This window comes from Dermacentor variabilis, chromosome 4, assembly GCF_050947875.1.
Source record: "Dermacentor variabilis isolate Ectoservices chromosome 4, ASM5094787v1, whole genome shotgun sequence".
Lineage (NCBI taxonomy): Eukaryota > Metazoa > Arthropoda > Arachnida > Ixodida > Ixodidae > Dermacentor > Dermacentor variabilis.
The window spans coordinates 50,449,682-50,462,697 of NC_134571.1; the positions used below are offsets into that span (position 1 = coordinate 50,449,682).

Below are 13,016 nucleotides of genomic sequence, written 5' to 3' on the forward strand. Positions count from 1 at the left end.
ACACAAATATCAGCGTGGGATACCTTTGCACGTCACGTCATATGGCAGTACATGTAGGCCACGTGTTAGGTGGCCAAAATGTCCCATATACCCGGTACATATATACAATATTGAGTAAAAGGTGCTCTGTCAAGTGGGGAGACTACAGCAGAATACTGGGGCTGTGCAATTACTTAAGATATACCCAGTAGCTTTGTTAAGAATTTCACATACAGTAGCGTTATTACTTAAGTTATAGTCTATTAGGACCTCATCGGGGGGGGGGGGGGGGGAGGGGGAGGCTCCCTCTCCGACATCTCTCATTCTCGCACTTATAACCGTCAGGCCATAGTGGTCTCAGCAATGCAGCCTCGACGGCTTAAAGCGGGGAAACTGTGAGGACAGCACATTTATTTCAGTAGTCACTTCGCTTATAAATACCGAGGAAGTGGTAATTGTACTGCCCACTCCCCCTTTGTGGACATTTATTGGTCCTTCTTACCTACGAAGAGCGTCCGCTTCTTCTCGCATTGAAGAGTAATGAAGAAAACGTCGCGGACCACATAATCTCTCATTGTTGCAGCTCATTTAATATCCAGTGCTTCACATCTTCGATGCTTAGCGGCCTTTTCATCTCATACTCTACATTTCACAGAACCTTCACAGGGTAGCAATTGACATGCGCGTCAGTTGCTCAACATGTGATCCAATAACGTTATCTCCGCGCACGACAATGCATCCTCCGTAGATGTACCGAAGCTCTCGCTTCCTGGTCAGGATGGCGAGTAATGGCAGCGTTGGTCAGTACCACGCAATAAGCGCTCGTTGTTATTTTCTCTGCGAACTGTTTGCTCCTGCTACTGTCCCTAGTTTGCAAAGAACAATCGGATTTCCGATACATAGTAAAATGCTCCGCTCGCCTCCTCCGCAGGCGGCCCACGTCGAGTTCTGTTTGCTCTCGGCGACGACGGATACGGTGCTGCCCTCCGAGATAAAACTGCTGACAAGTGCTTTTTCCTGAACACGAGGTGACAGCGAGCTCACGTGCAAATTCGTACACCCTCTTCGCCACCCCTCCCCTCCCTCCTTCCCTGTCTGATCCCCCACACCGCCGCTTCGAACTGTCTGACCTCTTCGCAGGCGCCGAGTCAAGTAGCGGAACTCGGACCGGGATTGCACCATTCGCCTCTCCAACACCTGGCACGCTGCTAATTCACCAACGTCGCGTGCCTGCTTCGTCTCGCGGACCGGCAGGCTGGACAGTTACTACATAAGTGGTGAGTGCAATTTCGGCTATCCCGGAACTCGTGCAGACAGTGCGTAGCATTCGCGCACAAAGCTGCTCCGTTCGCCCTAGATATTCGCTCCGCCCAATTTTTCCGTAATGCTAGCTAGATTATGCTCAGTATGCCTTAACTTATCTTGTTAGAATCTTTCTTGCTGCTTGGAGAACTGCAAATGCACATAATAATTATCGTAGACAGCGCGGAAGGTACATAAGAACGTAAAGGATAAAGGTCAACTGCGGGTAATCGATGCTACGCGCACTGAGGAATATGAGTGAAAATGTGAATTTTTTTTTATACACAGGGGCCTTAACTCGCAAAAGCGTATAAGCTGCATAAATACGCACAATGCCGTCATTGTTGTCGTGTCGCTGTTGTCGTATGTTGTTGTTATCACCGGTACCGTTTTAGACGGCAGTTAGAGTTTTCTTTTGAGTTGTCTTCTATATTTATTTTTTAAATTAAGATGTCATGGGTTATCCAGCTTTCTCTTGAAGCCATAAAATATAATATTCGAAGATTATATAAGGATTAACAAAGGACCTAATAAAGAAACGACAAAGCATGAAAGTGTCAACTCAAGAGACCAGAAAGAATCAACTGAACTGTCAAAGCTGGCAATGAGAAGAAAGTAAACAACATTCGACATTGTAACGCGGGAAAGATTGCGGAAGCAGTAAAAAATGGCCACAGGATGAAATTAATCAGAAGAAAACTTGGCATAGGACCACACAAGATGTATGCAGCAAGAGATAAGCAGGGTAGCGATAAGCATGATGTACTGTACAATACCTAGAGCAGCCACGCAAATTTCATTAGAAGTAGTGATGATCAGGGTTCACAGACTTCTTCTATTACTAGCGATGAAGTTAGAAGGGCCTTGCAAGACATGTCCCGGGAAAAGCGGCAGTAGAAGATGGAATAGCAGTCGATTGAATCAAAGATGGAGGAGATATTACATTTGAAAACCTTGCGGCCCTTTGTACGCAGTGCCTCACGGCTTCAAGTGTAACATACAGCTGGAAGAATGCAAACATTATACTAATCCATAAGAAAGGAGACCTTACAGAACTGAAGAATTATAGAGCCATTAGCTTACTTTCAGCATGGTATAACATATTCACAAGGATAACTTTCAATGGAATCAGGGCCACACTTTACTACCATCGGCTCACTTCAGGAAGAGATATTCTACAATGGATGACCCCCATATCATCAATTAGGTCACTGAGAAATCTGTAGAGTACAATCAACTTCTCTATATGACTTTCATAGATTATGAAAAGACGTTCGGTTCAGCAGATTTAATGTCATTCATAGAGGCTTTGCGCAACCAAGGAGTGTAGGAGGCATATGTGCCTTCTCCACAAGAAAAATGGTAATTACCTATGAAGAAAGAGATCAGCTCAAGGAGACAAAATCTCTCCAATGGTATTCACTGCACGCTTAGAAGTATTCAAGTTATTAGGCTGTGAAGGCTTAGGAGTGAGAATCAGTGGCAAATGACGTTGTCCTGTTCAGCAACGGGGGATGAACTGCAACAAATTCTTGAGACCCGCCGCTGTGGATTAGCGGCTATGGTGTTGCGCTGGTAAGCACGAGGTCGCGGGATCAAATATCGGCCGCGGAAGCCTCATTTCGATGGGGGCGAAATGCAGAAACACCCGAGTCCCATGCATTGGGGCCACGTTAACGATGCCCTGGTGGGTGGTCAAAATTAATCCGTAGTATGCCCCTACGGCGTGCGTAACAATGAGATTGTGGTTTTGGCAAGTAAAACCCCAGAATTAATTCATTCACAAATGATCGTGGACCTTAACCGAGGAAGTGTAAGAGTAAGGTTGAAGGTTAATATGGCAGAAGCGATACTCTTCAATAGCCTGGTAATGGAACAAGAATTCCCAACCGCCAGTGAGCCTCTAGAGTCTGTGCAGGAGTATGTTTACCGAGGTCAATTACTCACAGGGGACTTTTATCATCAGAAGGAAATGTGTTGAGGGGCATACGGAAGGCATTATCAAATCCTTACTGGAAGCTTAGCGCTGTTGTTGAAAAGAAACATGTACAATCCTTGCATTCTACCGGTGAAAACATATGGGGCAGAAACTTGAAGGTTAACAAGAAGCTCAAGAACAAGTTAAGGAACGCGCAACAAAGAGCGATGGATCAAAAAATGTTAGTATAATGCTAAGAGACAGGAAGAAAGCGGTATAGATCAGATAGCGAACGGGGATAGTGGATATTCTAGTTGACATTAAGAGATAGAATGGAACTGGGCAGACCATGTAATGCGTAGGGCAGATAACCGGTGGTATATTAGAGTTACAGATTGGGTACCAAGGGAAGGAAAGCGAAGTCGAGGACGGCAAGAAATTACGTGAAGTGATGAAATTAAGAAATTTACGGGTGCAAGTCGGAATCAGCTAGCGCAAGACAGGTAACTGGAGATCGCTGGGAGAAGCCTTTTGGCCTGCAGTAAACGTAATATATTGATGATGATGATCATCATCTTCATCATCATCATCTTCTTCTTCTCCTCCTTCTTATTCTTCATGATTATATGAGAAATATAATGCACCACCGGCTATAAGTAGATCCTTAAAATACGGCGCGTTGCTCCTGTCTGATGTAAACCTCAAACGTCATTTTAGGGAATTATCATCAAAACTCCATGAGCCGAATTCACAAAGGTTTCAATTCGATAGTATTCTTTGCCATTAGCTAACCGGCTTCGCTAATAATATGTCCAGCACTAGGATTGGCGGAAATTCTCTCACGAACAACGGTGCCGTAACAGCATTTTATCAATACGGGCCCACATTGTTTGTGAATAAGACGTGATCAGGGGCCCTATAACGTAAAACTATTCCAATATGTTTCTATTCCGATCTCCTGACGTCAAACCGGCGTAACCACCAACGCAAGCACCGGGCGGTCACCCGCAGTGTTGTCTGAACAGACCAATCAAACGCTCTCCTCGTTCATAGGAGGTCACTTTTGTTTGCTTGAAAAACGAATAACATTCCCTACACTAAGTGGCTTCTCTTATCTAATTGGCTGACAATAGGCGAGGAGAACGCTCAAGTGGAGAGGGATTCGATGGGGCCGAGCCACTGCACTGAAAGTTGATAACCGGATGAAGAGGGTGGTGCCGGCGTCTTACTTAGCTTGCGGTGGCTGGTCGAAAATCGCGGCGGCATGCAACGGAAGCTCAAGAATGACGCTTAAACGGACCCTCAGCAAAGAAGAGTTGGCAGAATGAGGGGGTAAACGTCCCGAAAGTGCTCGAAAACGTTACACGGCCACGGAAGAAGTTTTATTATACGCAAATACACCCATGCTCTCTGGCAGGTGCGAGTCGCCAGCGTCTGAGTGATCGGCGGCAGCAATCTTCTATTCCTTTCGGAACGGGGCAGCCTGCGGCTATTCCGAAGAAAATTCAGTTTTGTTCAGCATAATAATGCATCTTTATCACGTACACGTCACTTTGACGCGGTGAGTTCTTGCGGTTTTGTGACGTCGCGTGACGGGCAGGTGAAGTGGGTGCAGCCCGAAAACGTTTTACCAATAGCCGAGGGCTAATGGCGAAAAGGGGTCGAATCAGAAATAACTGTTTTTCTTTTTTCTGTCAAGTCATACATAATCAGTGTGTACACATCATATCAGATGGGGAGGTATCGCGGTTTTCGTGACATCGCGTGACAGACAGGTGAAGTGGGGGTGGTCAAAAAAAGTTTTTGACCATTCGTGGAGGGCTGATAGCAGAATTGGAATAAAAAATTTTGGAATAGCTTTACGTTATAGCGCCCCAGGACAATGCTTCACTTGTGTCTTCCAGGAAAGCAAAGCCGTCTCTTGCGGTGATGCTTTTTACGATCCATTCTTTCGACCGTGGCGTCATCAGTGCGTGAGCATTCGTGATGGCGTAAACGTCGACGTTAGGTAGGCACTGAACGTTTACCGAATGTGTGCAGTCTCAATGTACACGTGTTTCTGCTGTATTCCCTGATTGCTCATAAGAAGACGTGTCGAATTGAAACCGATAGCCCCCTAACGAGCAATCATCTGTTTTTATTTTGGGGTAAAGCTGCTTGTCGACCGAATTTTAGAAAATGATGCTGCTTTTCTATCCCGAAAGACAACCTTGCGATAGGTCGTTTTCGCGTAAACAATTCTTAAGGGCTCCGAGATGAAGCAGCATGTACCATCAGTTGCAAAAAGAAGAAGAAGACTTGCGCGTCTTGTTTTCTTAATGCAGCCGGGTTCCCCTGTCGCGCCTCTTATTGGACACGCTGCGCCATCTTGTGACGCCGCCACAAAGTCCGCGCATGGCGCGTCTATGATAAAATATTAATACAGAAATTCCTGAATATATATAAAACGCGGTTTCGGCTCCTCCCAGCACCGAATAAATTTTAAAGTAATTTTCTTTTTTTCCCTCTCTCGCTGAAGAGCTGCACACATTCACTGTGACATACTCAATGACCCAAATTGGTAGGACAGGTTTAGAGACATAGAAACAAATTTCCCGAAAAGTTCTTGAAGTGTTAATGTCATTAAAGGTGCACTGCCACTTCCTACTCCTCCGCGACCGGGAACATAATAATCGTGAGCTTCTGAAGCGGCGTTAGCGTTTCCGCCACTTACATTGCTGGACAGCTCCTGAGGTGCGAAGACTGGTAAAGTCCCTGTTATAGTGGTATGTTTAAGGTTTTTGCCATAACGGCAGTGTTACACCACAGTGGGCTCGCGCTGGAAATCGCCTCTATTAAATGCTTCATTACATTTCTTAACACGCAGTTTGCCCAAAAGGCATTTTTAAGCGAAGAAACTTGTGCCCGTATTTACGAAAAAGAAATTATGCTACAATTCTTGGTCAGAACGCATGCCAGCCAATCCTTATGGCGGACATACAATAAGGGAATGCGACTGGCCAATGGTAAAGTGCACTTATGAACGAAAAGCTTTGTGAATTCAGTTTCATGGGCCAAATTCACGAGGCGCTTTGTTCGTCAGCGACCTCTGTCACTGGGTGGTCGCCTTCGATAATAATATGCCCAGCATCAGGATTGGTTTGAATCTTCTATTCTAAACATTTCTAGCATAAGAGATTTTTGTCAATGCGAACACAGAATTTTGGTGGCTTATGGCAAGTGTCCAAGAAATTAGCTAAAAAGAAAGAAAGGTTATCGTCACAAAATATACAGTCCCAGATGGACAACCATATATATGTCTTAGGAACGCCAGTCAAAACACCGAAATACGTTCTGACTCGCACCTTTCGGAAACTACAGTTACTTAACCTAATCAAATCACGTGGTTACCGAGTTCTGGAGAAATGCACGGCACTTGCGTGGTTGCTACGGTGCTTAGACAGACGGGTTGGGCAAGTCCCGCATGAATGGCTCTTCAGGCCACGCCATATTACCTGGAACGCACCCTGTATTGAGGTAACGTGTGTAAGAGGCTCTCCTTATGCCGCGGCCCTGCAGGTGTGTTAGGCCTGCGCAATATCTAGAGGTACGACAGATGCACGTCGCTCGTAAAAGGAAGGCCTGTATGCGGTGCCCGTAACGTATAATCTTGGATATGAGTAGATGTCGTCAGGGAGAAAAGCCTGCGTGACAAGAGCATTTCCCTGTTTCTTGCACGGACCCATCAAGACCCACTCCCGAAGCCTTAAGGCCTATTTGCAACCAATAGAGATGGTATTCCTCGCTGCATGATCCATGCGGTTCTTAGTCGTAGCTACCTACTTAAGTGGCCCGCATGCCATTCCTTTACCTTCATCCTATACCCATAGCCTTTAGCACACAGTATGTAGTGTTTGTGGGCCTTTTCGTTTGTGTCTTAGTTACGCGGTAATCCGCTGCATTACTTTGCTTGGCAACCACACTCAGATTACGAAACCACTGTAGCATGTCTTTATTACACCCACCGCAAGCTCTGCTATCATGTTTATTGTGAGCTTACCCTGTTCCTCTGTTGTCGTTCTATGTCATTACTCCATTTCACCTTGCAGAGTAGACAATCAGAACTACGTACATTTGCTTGAGCTCACTGCCTATATCAATATCCTGTGTTGCTATCTCTCTCTATATCTCCAATGTCGTTGCAATTATTCCACGGCCCTTCGTCAAACACACTGCGTCTGTTTCTTTTTGCTTTCTTTCACGACGTCGTTAAGAGCCCCTCCAGAGTTACCTAGAATGTCCTATTCGACCACACCGCTGTTATCGTACAAAATATATGTTCTATCCCCCTTTCCTCTTTCTGTTCCCCCTCTCCTTCCCCCAGTGTAGCATAGCAAACCGGACGCTCGTCTAGTTGACCTCCCTGCTTTTCCTTTCCTGGCTCTCTCTCTCTTTCTACATATATATATATATATATATATATATATATATATATATATATATATATATATATATATATATATATGCGTGTGTGCGTAACCTCAGACGACATTTTGAGAGCACCTTGCAGAAAACGAGTCGACTGTGTGCAAACACCGGTCAATACTGGTCACAAACAGAAGCAGAAACCAAAATAAAAACAATAAAGTTAGGGGTTTTACATGCTCAAACATTGAACTGATTATGCGGCACGCCGTAGTGGCAGACTCCAGTTTATCTTAACCACTCAGGCTTGCATTTTCGTTCGTTCGTTCGTTCGTTCGTTCGTTCGTTCGTTCGTTTGTTTGTTTGTTTGTTTGTTTCTTTGTTCGCTTGTTAGTTTGTCTGTTTGTTGGTTTGTTTGTTTTAGCGTGCACGCAACGGCAATCCGCCACCATCGGAAAGTGGTCACCGCGGAGAGGATCGAACATGCAACCTCATTCTCAGCAACGTAACTCAGTAGCCACGGAGCTATCATGGTGGCTCATTGACCAAAAAATATATATTTTTCTTATTTGTTTAATGAAACGTACCGAGAATAAACGAAAAAAAAGATAAACATGCATAACATACGCCTTGCCCCTGGTTTTCAACTTTACAGAGATAGGGCACGTTGCAAATATGATATAGATTAACCGCCGTTGAGGTAAGCTTAGACGGATACCGTAGCTACGCAGAAATAAAAGTAGCTTTGTTGGTGTGAGGAACGAAGGCCGAGTTGGCATGTCGTTTCGCTCAGCTGTTTGCTAATGACCGGCCTTCTTCGTCAATAAATTTTGCAACAACACGACTTACTAGCACCTGATCTTGCTAACAGTTCTTGCTCAAGTCCTTTCTGTGAATACGGGACCCGGGGGCCCATCACTAAGCGTTTTTTTGTACTCACTGTAGCAGACTTCTCAGACCGAATTCACAAGCAAGGCTTTCTGGAACGAAATTCACAAAGCCCTTCGTCCATAAGTGTTCTTTATCATTGGCCGGGCGCTTTCAGTAATCAGGGGTGTTAGACATGACGATTTCTTTAAATTGAATCAAGCATGAATGATCGAGAAAAACAAATACTGGAATATTGAAAGTAACTTTCAATCGAATGTTAGGTATTCCGTATTTTTAAAAAAAATATATCGAAAGGAAATGTTCCTTAAAGTCTGTACGGCAACAAAAAGCTCGTCGACATTATTTGATGCTTCTAACGTCGATAACAACTGGATGACATATCAACTAAGAAGCATGTAAATGACAAACAAACCAAAGTACAATCGTATCTTATGCACAGTGACTGTAAAGGTAATTGAAGAAAAAGAAATAGCATGGCCAGATGCATGCGTATATATGATAGCCTCTTTGAAAGAGAAACACTACACATCGTTTTAAAGGAACACAAAAGTGATGAGATTGGACAAATAATTACTTGTTTTGTCTCTATAGCGACCGCGAATTCGTATGCTGCTTAAATGCACGCTAACCTAATGGCCGCTAAGTCTTGTGCACGATTGACCTTCTCCGTGTGTTGGTTCAGGAACTGGATGGCTGCGCAACAACAGCGATTTTCTTCTGCACCAGAGTTATGCGATGGAGTCTCCATTTGCCTTACCTTTTTTTTTTTTTTTTGTCCCTGTAGGCTGCAAGAATTGTTGTTTCCTATAGCATTCAAAGAAACCAAAAATCAGACAATTTCGAATAATAATAAATATTCGAATAAAATTCTAATCCAATAGCAAAGCCTATGCGATTCGTATTTGAAATTTCGAATATTCGTACAGGAAAGTTGCTGACATCTGCCTTTGAAAACAGTTATAACATAAGTACTCATTTCAATATTCAGCATCCTGCTTCCGGCTGCATTATGTGCAGCGTTCGAAACAGTGACAATCATGGCTGCAAAAATCCACTACTGTTGCCGTCGTTGATAGAACGCGCTCAATAGACTTTGCAAATCAGAGCGATCGTTACCAAACGAACGCATTCCAACGAACCCCCTCCCCCCAAGTACGAGCGCTACGCCAATGCACCATCGCTATCTCTACTGCTTGGCATTCGGCCTTCACAAGTGAATCTTCCGCACCTCGCTCTCCGATGTGACGGTGCCCCGCTTTCAACCGAACGGAAGACCCCCTGTGATGCCGAGGCCTTCTCGTGGGATTCTCGGGAACACGCGTGAAACTGCTACTGTGACACAGACCAATGTTCTTTCCACAATTCATAAAGGCTGTGATAGCGGACAGTCATCGCCTCAAGCTGACCTCATCAGCCGCCGATAAAGAGAAAACACACTCGATCCGCCTTGGAACATGGTGTATTTAGGGCTCTTCTTCAGCAGGGTCTCCTGAGGTACCGGTAACGTGAGCCCTTCTGCCATTTACCATCGCTCCTGTTTCGACTATAACTGGCAAACCGATCACGGTAACAGCTCAGTGGCTAAGACGTCCTGCTGCTGGGCACAAGGTCGCGGACTCGACTCCCGGCCGCCGCAGCAGTATTTCGGTGGGAGGGACATGCGTAAAAGTGTGTGTACGTATAGGTGCGCGTTAAAGAACCCCAGGTGATCAGAATTAATCCGAAGCCCTAAACCACACGGCGTATTTCAAGCTTTGGGAAGTTAAATCCATGAATTAACCAATGAATTGTGAACAGACTCACACAGGTTGAAGAATTGAAAAATGTGGAAAATGTAAAATTTGGAATACTCTATATAAGTGGAAAATGAATTTGAATACGGGTAAGTGCGTTCATGTGCAGTTTACTTAGAAGAAAAATGTAATCGATGCCATCTACTGTATAATGAATAATATTTTAAGTAATAAATCCATGACTAAATATTTGGGCGTGATGCTGTCGAGCGACTGCTCTTGGCGGGAACATGTGGACTATGTGGTTGGCAAAGCGGCAGTTTCTTTGAATTACATTCAAAGAAATTTAAGATGAGCAAATTCTAACCTTGGAAGCACGGCATACCTAACTTGTATACGACCTATTTTGGAATATGCTTGTACCCTTTGGGACCCGTCACAGATATGTCTGTGACGGGTCCCAAAAATATATATAAAAGATACAAAACAGAGCAGCCAGGTTCGTCTCGGGTAGGTACGGGAGGAAGTACAGTTGCACAGCAATAAAAAAAGAGCCCAACTGGGAATCCCTGTCATTTCGCCGAAAGAAACTGTGGCTACAGTTTCTGTATGAGATCTATCATAACAAAACTGGAATTTATAGGGAAATGTACTTAAAACCGCCAAACTATATATCGGCATGCACTGACCACCAGTGCAAGATTACAGAATACCGGGCTAGGACGGGCCTGCATGCCAATTCTTTTTTTTTTTGTTAAAACTGTCGTTCAGTGGAATCGACTGTCATGTGGACAGGTGTGCAGTGTGAATCAAGATGTGTTCTTTTCAGGTTTGTAACCCCGCTGCTGTAACGCTTTCGGGCTAAGCGGGGATATGTCTGAATAAAGAATAAAGAATAACGTAACCGATCACAATTACTGGTGTGATTGATTACACTTAGCAGTTACTGCCCCATCAACGTAATTGAACGATTAGTAAAAAAGTAATCGATTGCTTTAACGTCACTTTCCTCCCTACATTTATTAAGATTGCGCAATTACAGTTAATAGAACCAGCTGGTATGGCTCTTCCGGGCTGTCAACTGCAGCCCTTCACATATTGTCTGCGCTAACAGTTGCTTTCTCAAACATTTTTTTTGTAAATATTCCCTCGTTTTGTTTTAAAAAACACCTGCAGCGACAATGAAAACACACCTGATGTGAGTGCTGGAGGCAAGGGCTCTGCTGTAACCTATGAAGGCTGTGAGCGCTAGACGGTGGTTACTCATTGCCGCGATGCCCACGTCTAGGTCCTCTGTGAGGGGCATCGCTCCGTGGCTAAAAGTGCGCCCTTATCCACCCCGGACGTTTCTCCTCTGAATGCAACCTCTGTGGTGCGCCCAGAGATGACTTTCACCGTATCCTTTACATTTGCTCTGAGCTCCAGCCACCTTACGAATGGCAACTCACCGACATTGAGGGATGGAGATCGGGGTGTCCAGCTCAAACCCGGCTGCACAAAATCAGCAGTGGGCTGGGCTCTAAGGGTCGCTGAGAGCCACTAGCTCCCGGCCAGCCTAAGCGAGCCGACCCATCAGCGAGCTGTAATCATAGGGCTCAAGAATTAATAAATGCTTTGACCACCACCCAACGGGGCCAGGGAAAAACTAAAGAAAAGAAGCCGTACATATCCCATTCTTTGGCACCAGCGTCCGACGTGGTCATCGCTACCTGCCCAACGAAGCTCGCTTTATATTTGTCGGTCTGCACCTAGCGGACCTCCTTGCGGCGTCTTTCACTCGTTAGCCATTTAGACTTGGACTAATTGTATGGGGTACTAGCAACGTTCATATTTCTTGAACAGATGGCGAAATATTCAATGTAATTTAATATATCGCGGCATTTTGTTCAGCTCTAAACGTATGCTCATGTGTTGCAATTGCAAAAGTAAGCGTACATTGGTCACGTATATATCATAAAGATAGAAATTTAAGGCTTTAACGACCAAGAACTTCTCCCTGTATCAAAGACGTCATAGAATGCGCTAAGCGAAGAAGAACTGGGTAGTAGCTCTTCCCACTTATGCAGGCTTCTTAAGTGTACTTCCCGTAGAGGGAGAGTGATTTATCATAATGAAAAAGCTGCGAGGTTAGACTCCCAAGAGAGGTGCACAAATCTGCAATCCTAGCATGTTCAGGGGAACGAAGCGTAGCCGGAGGACGCTCATTGTAAAAAGGTGTGGCTCAGGAGCGTGTTTTCATCTTTTGATTCCTTACGACACTGTATTTCCCGATGAATTTAAGTACTCAAAGCTGATCGGCCTGTGATTGCTTGTTGCATGTAATTACATCTAATTGGTTACTGAAAAAAAATAACTGAATTACAGCGAGCGTTCCTATCCAAACAACGTAATCGTTAAATTACAAAAATAGCAAAAAAAGTAATTATTTAGATGTCATTCGTTACGTACAAGTCTGATTATAACTGACAAGTTGCGATTATAGTGTCGTTCTAGAGCATTGAGAGCTTTCGCAGTGCCGCCCTGAAAGATTCGGAAGCCCGGTGGAAAGAAATGACTCTCGTAAATGAAAACATGAAAAAGCGATGCAGATGCTATTATTTTAACTCTTTTCGAACCAAGGTTATACTGTGGGACGCAATGTGGAACGACTGATTATAACTTTATTAAGGACGACAGTATTTATGTTAGTGGGCTCTTATTTCTTTCCCCTCGTCAACGAGAAAATGAGAGATAACATCGCTAGAGGCAAGGAAGATGCTACTACATGTCTTGAAAGTGCTCACTGTTTT

At 44.5% G+C, this 13,016-nt stretch overlaps 1 protein-coding gene across 2 annotated transcripts in view; it reads left to right on the top strand.

The window, feature by feature from the left end:
* The first annotated feature begins 1,110 nt into the window (after window positions 1–1,110).
* LOC142579102 (cytochrome P450 2A9-like) overlaps window positions 1,111–13,016 on the top strand; it is a 51,306-nt gene continuing 39,400 nt past the window's right edge. For both annotated transcript variants that reach the window (XM_075688973.1, XM_075688974.1), the window contains exon 1: window positions 1,111–1,256. The gene's annotated coding sequence lies outside the window, so the exon portion shown is untranslated. The remainder of the gene's footprint in view (window positions 1,257–13,016) is intronic.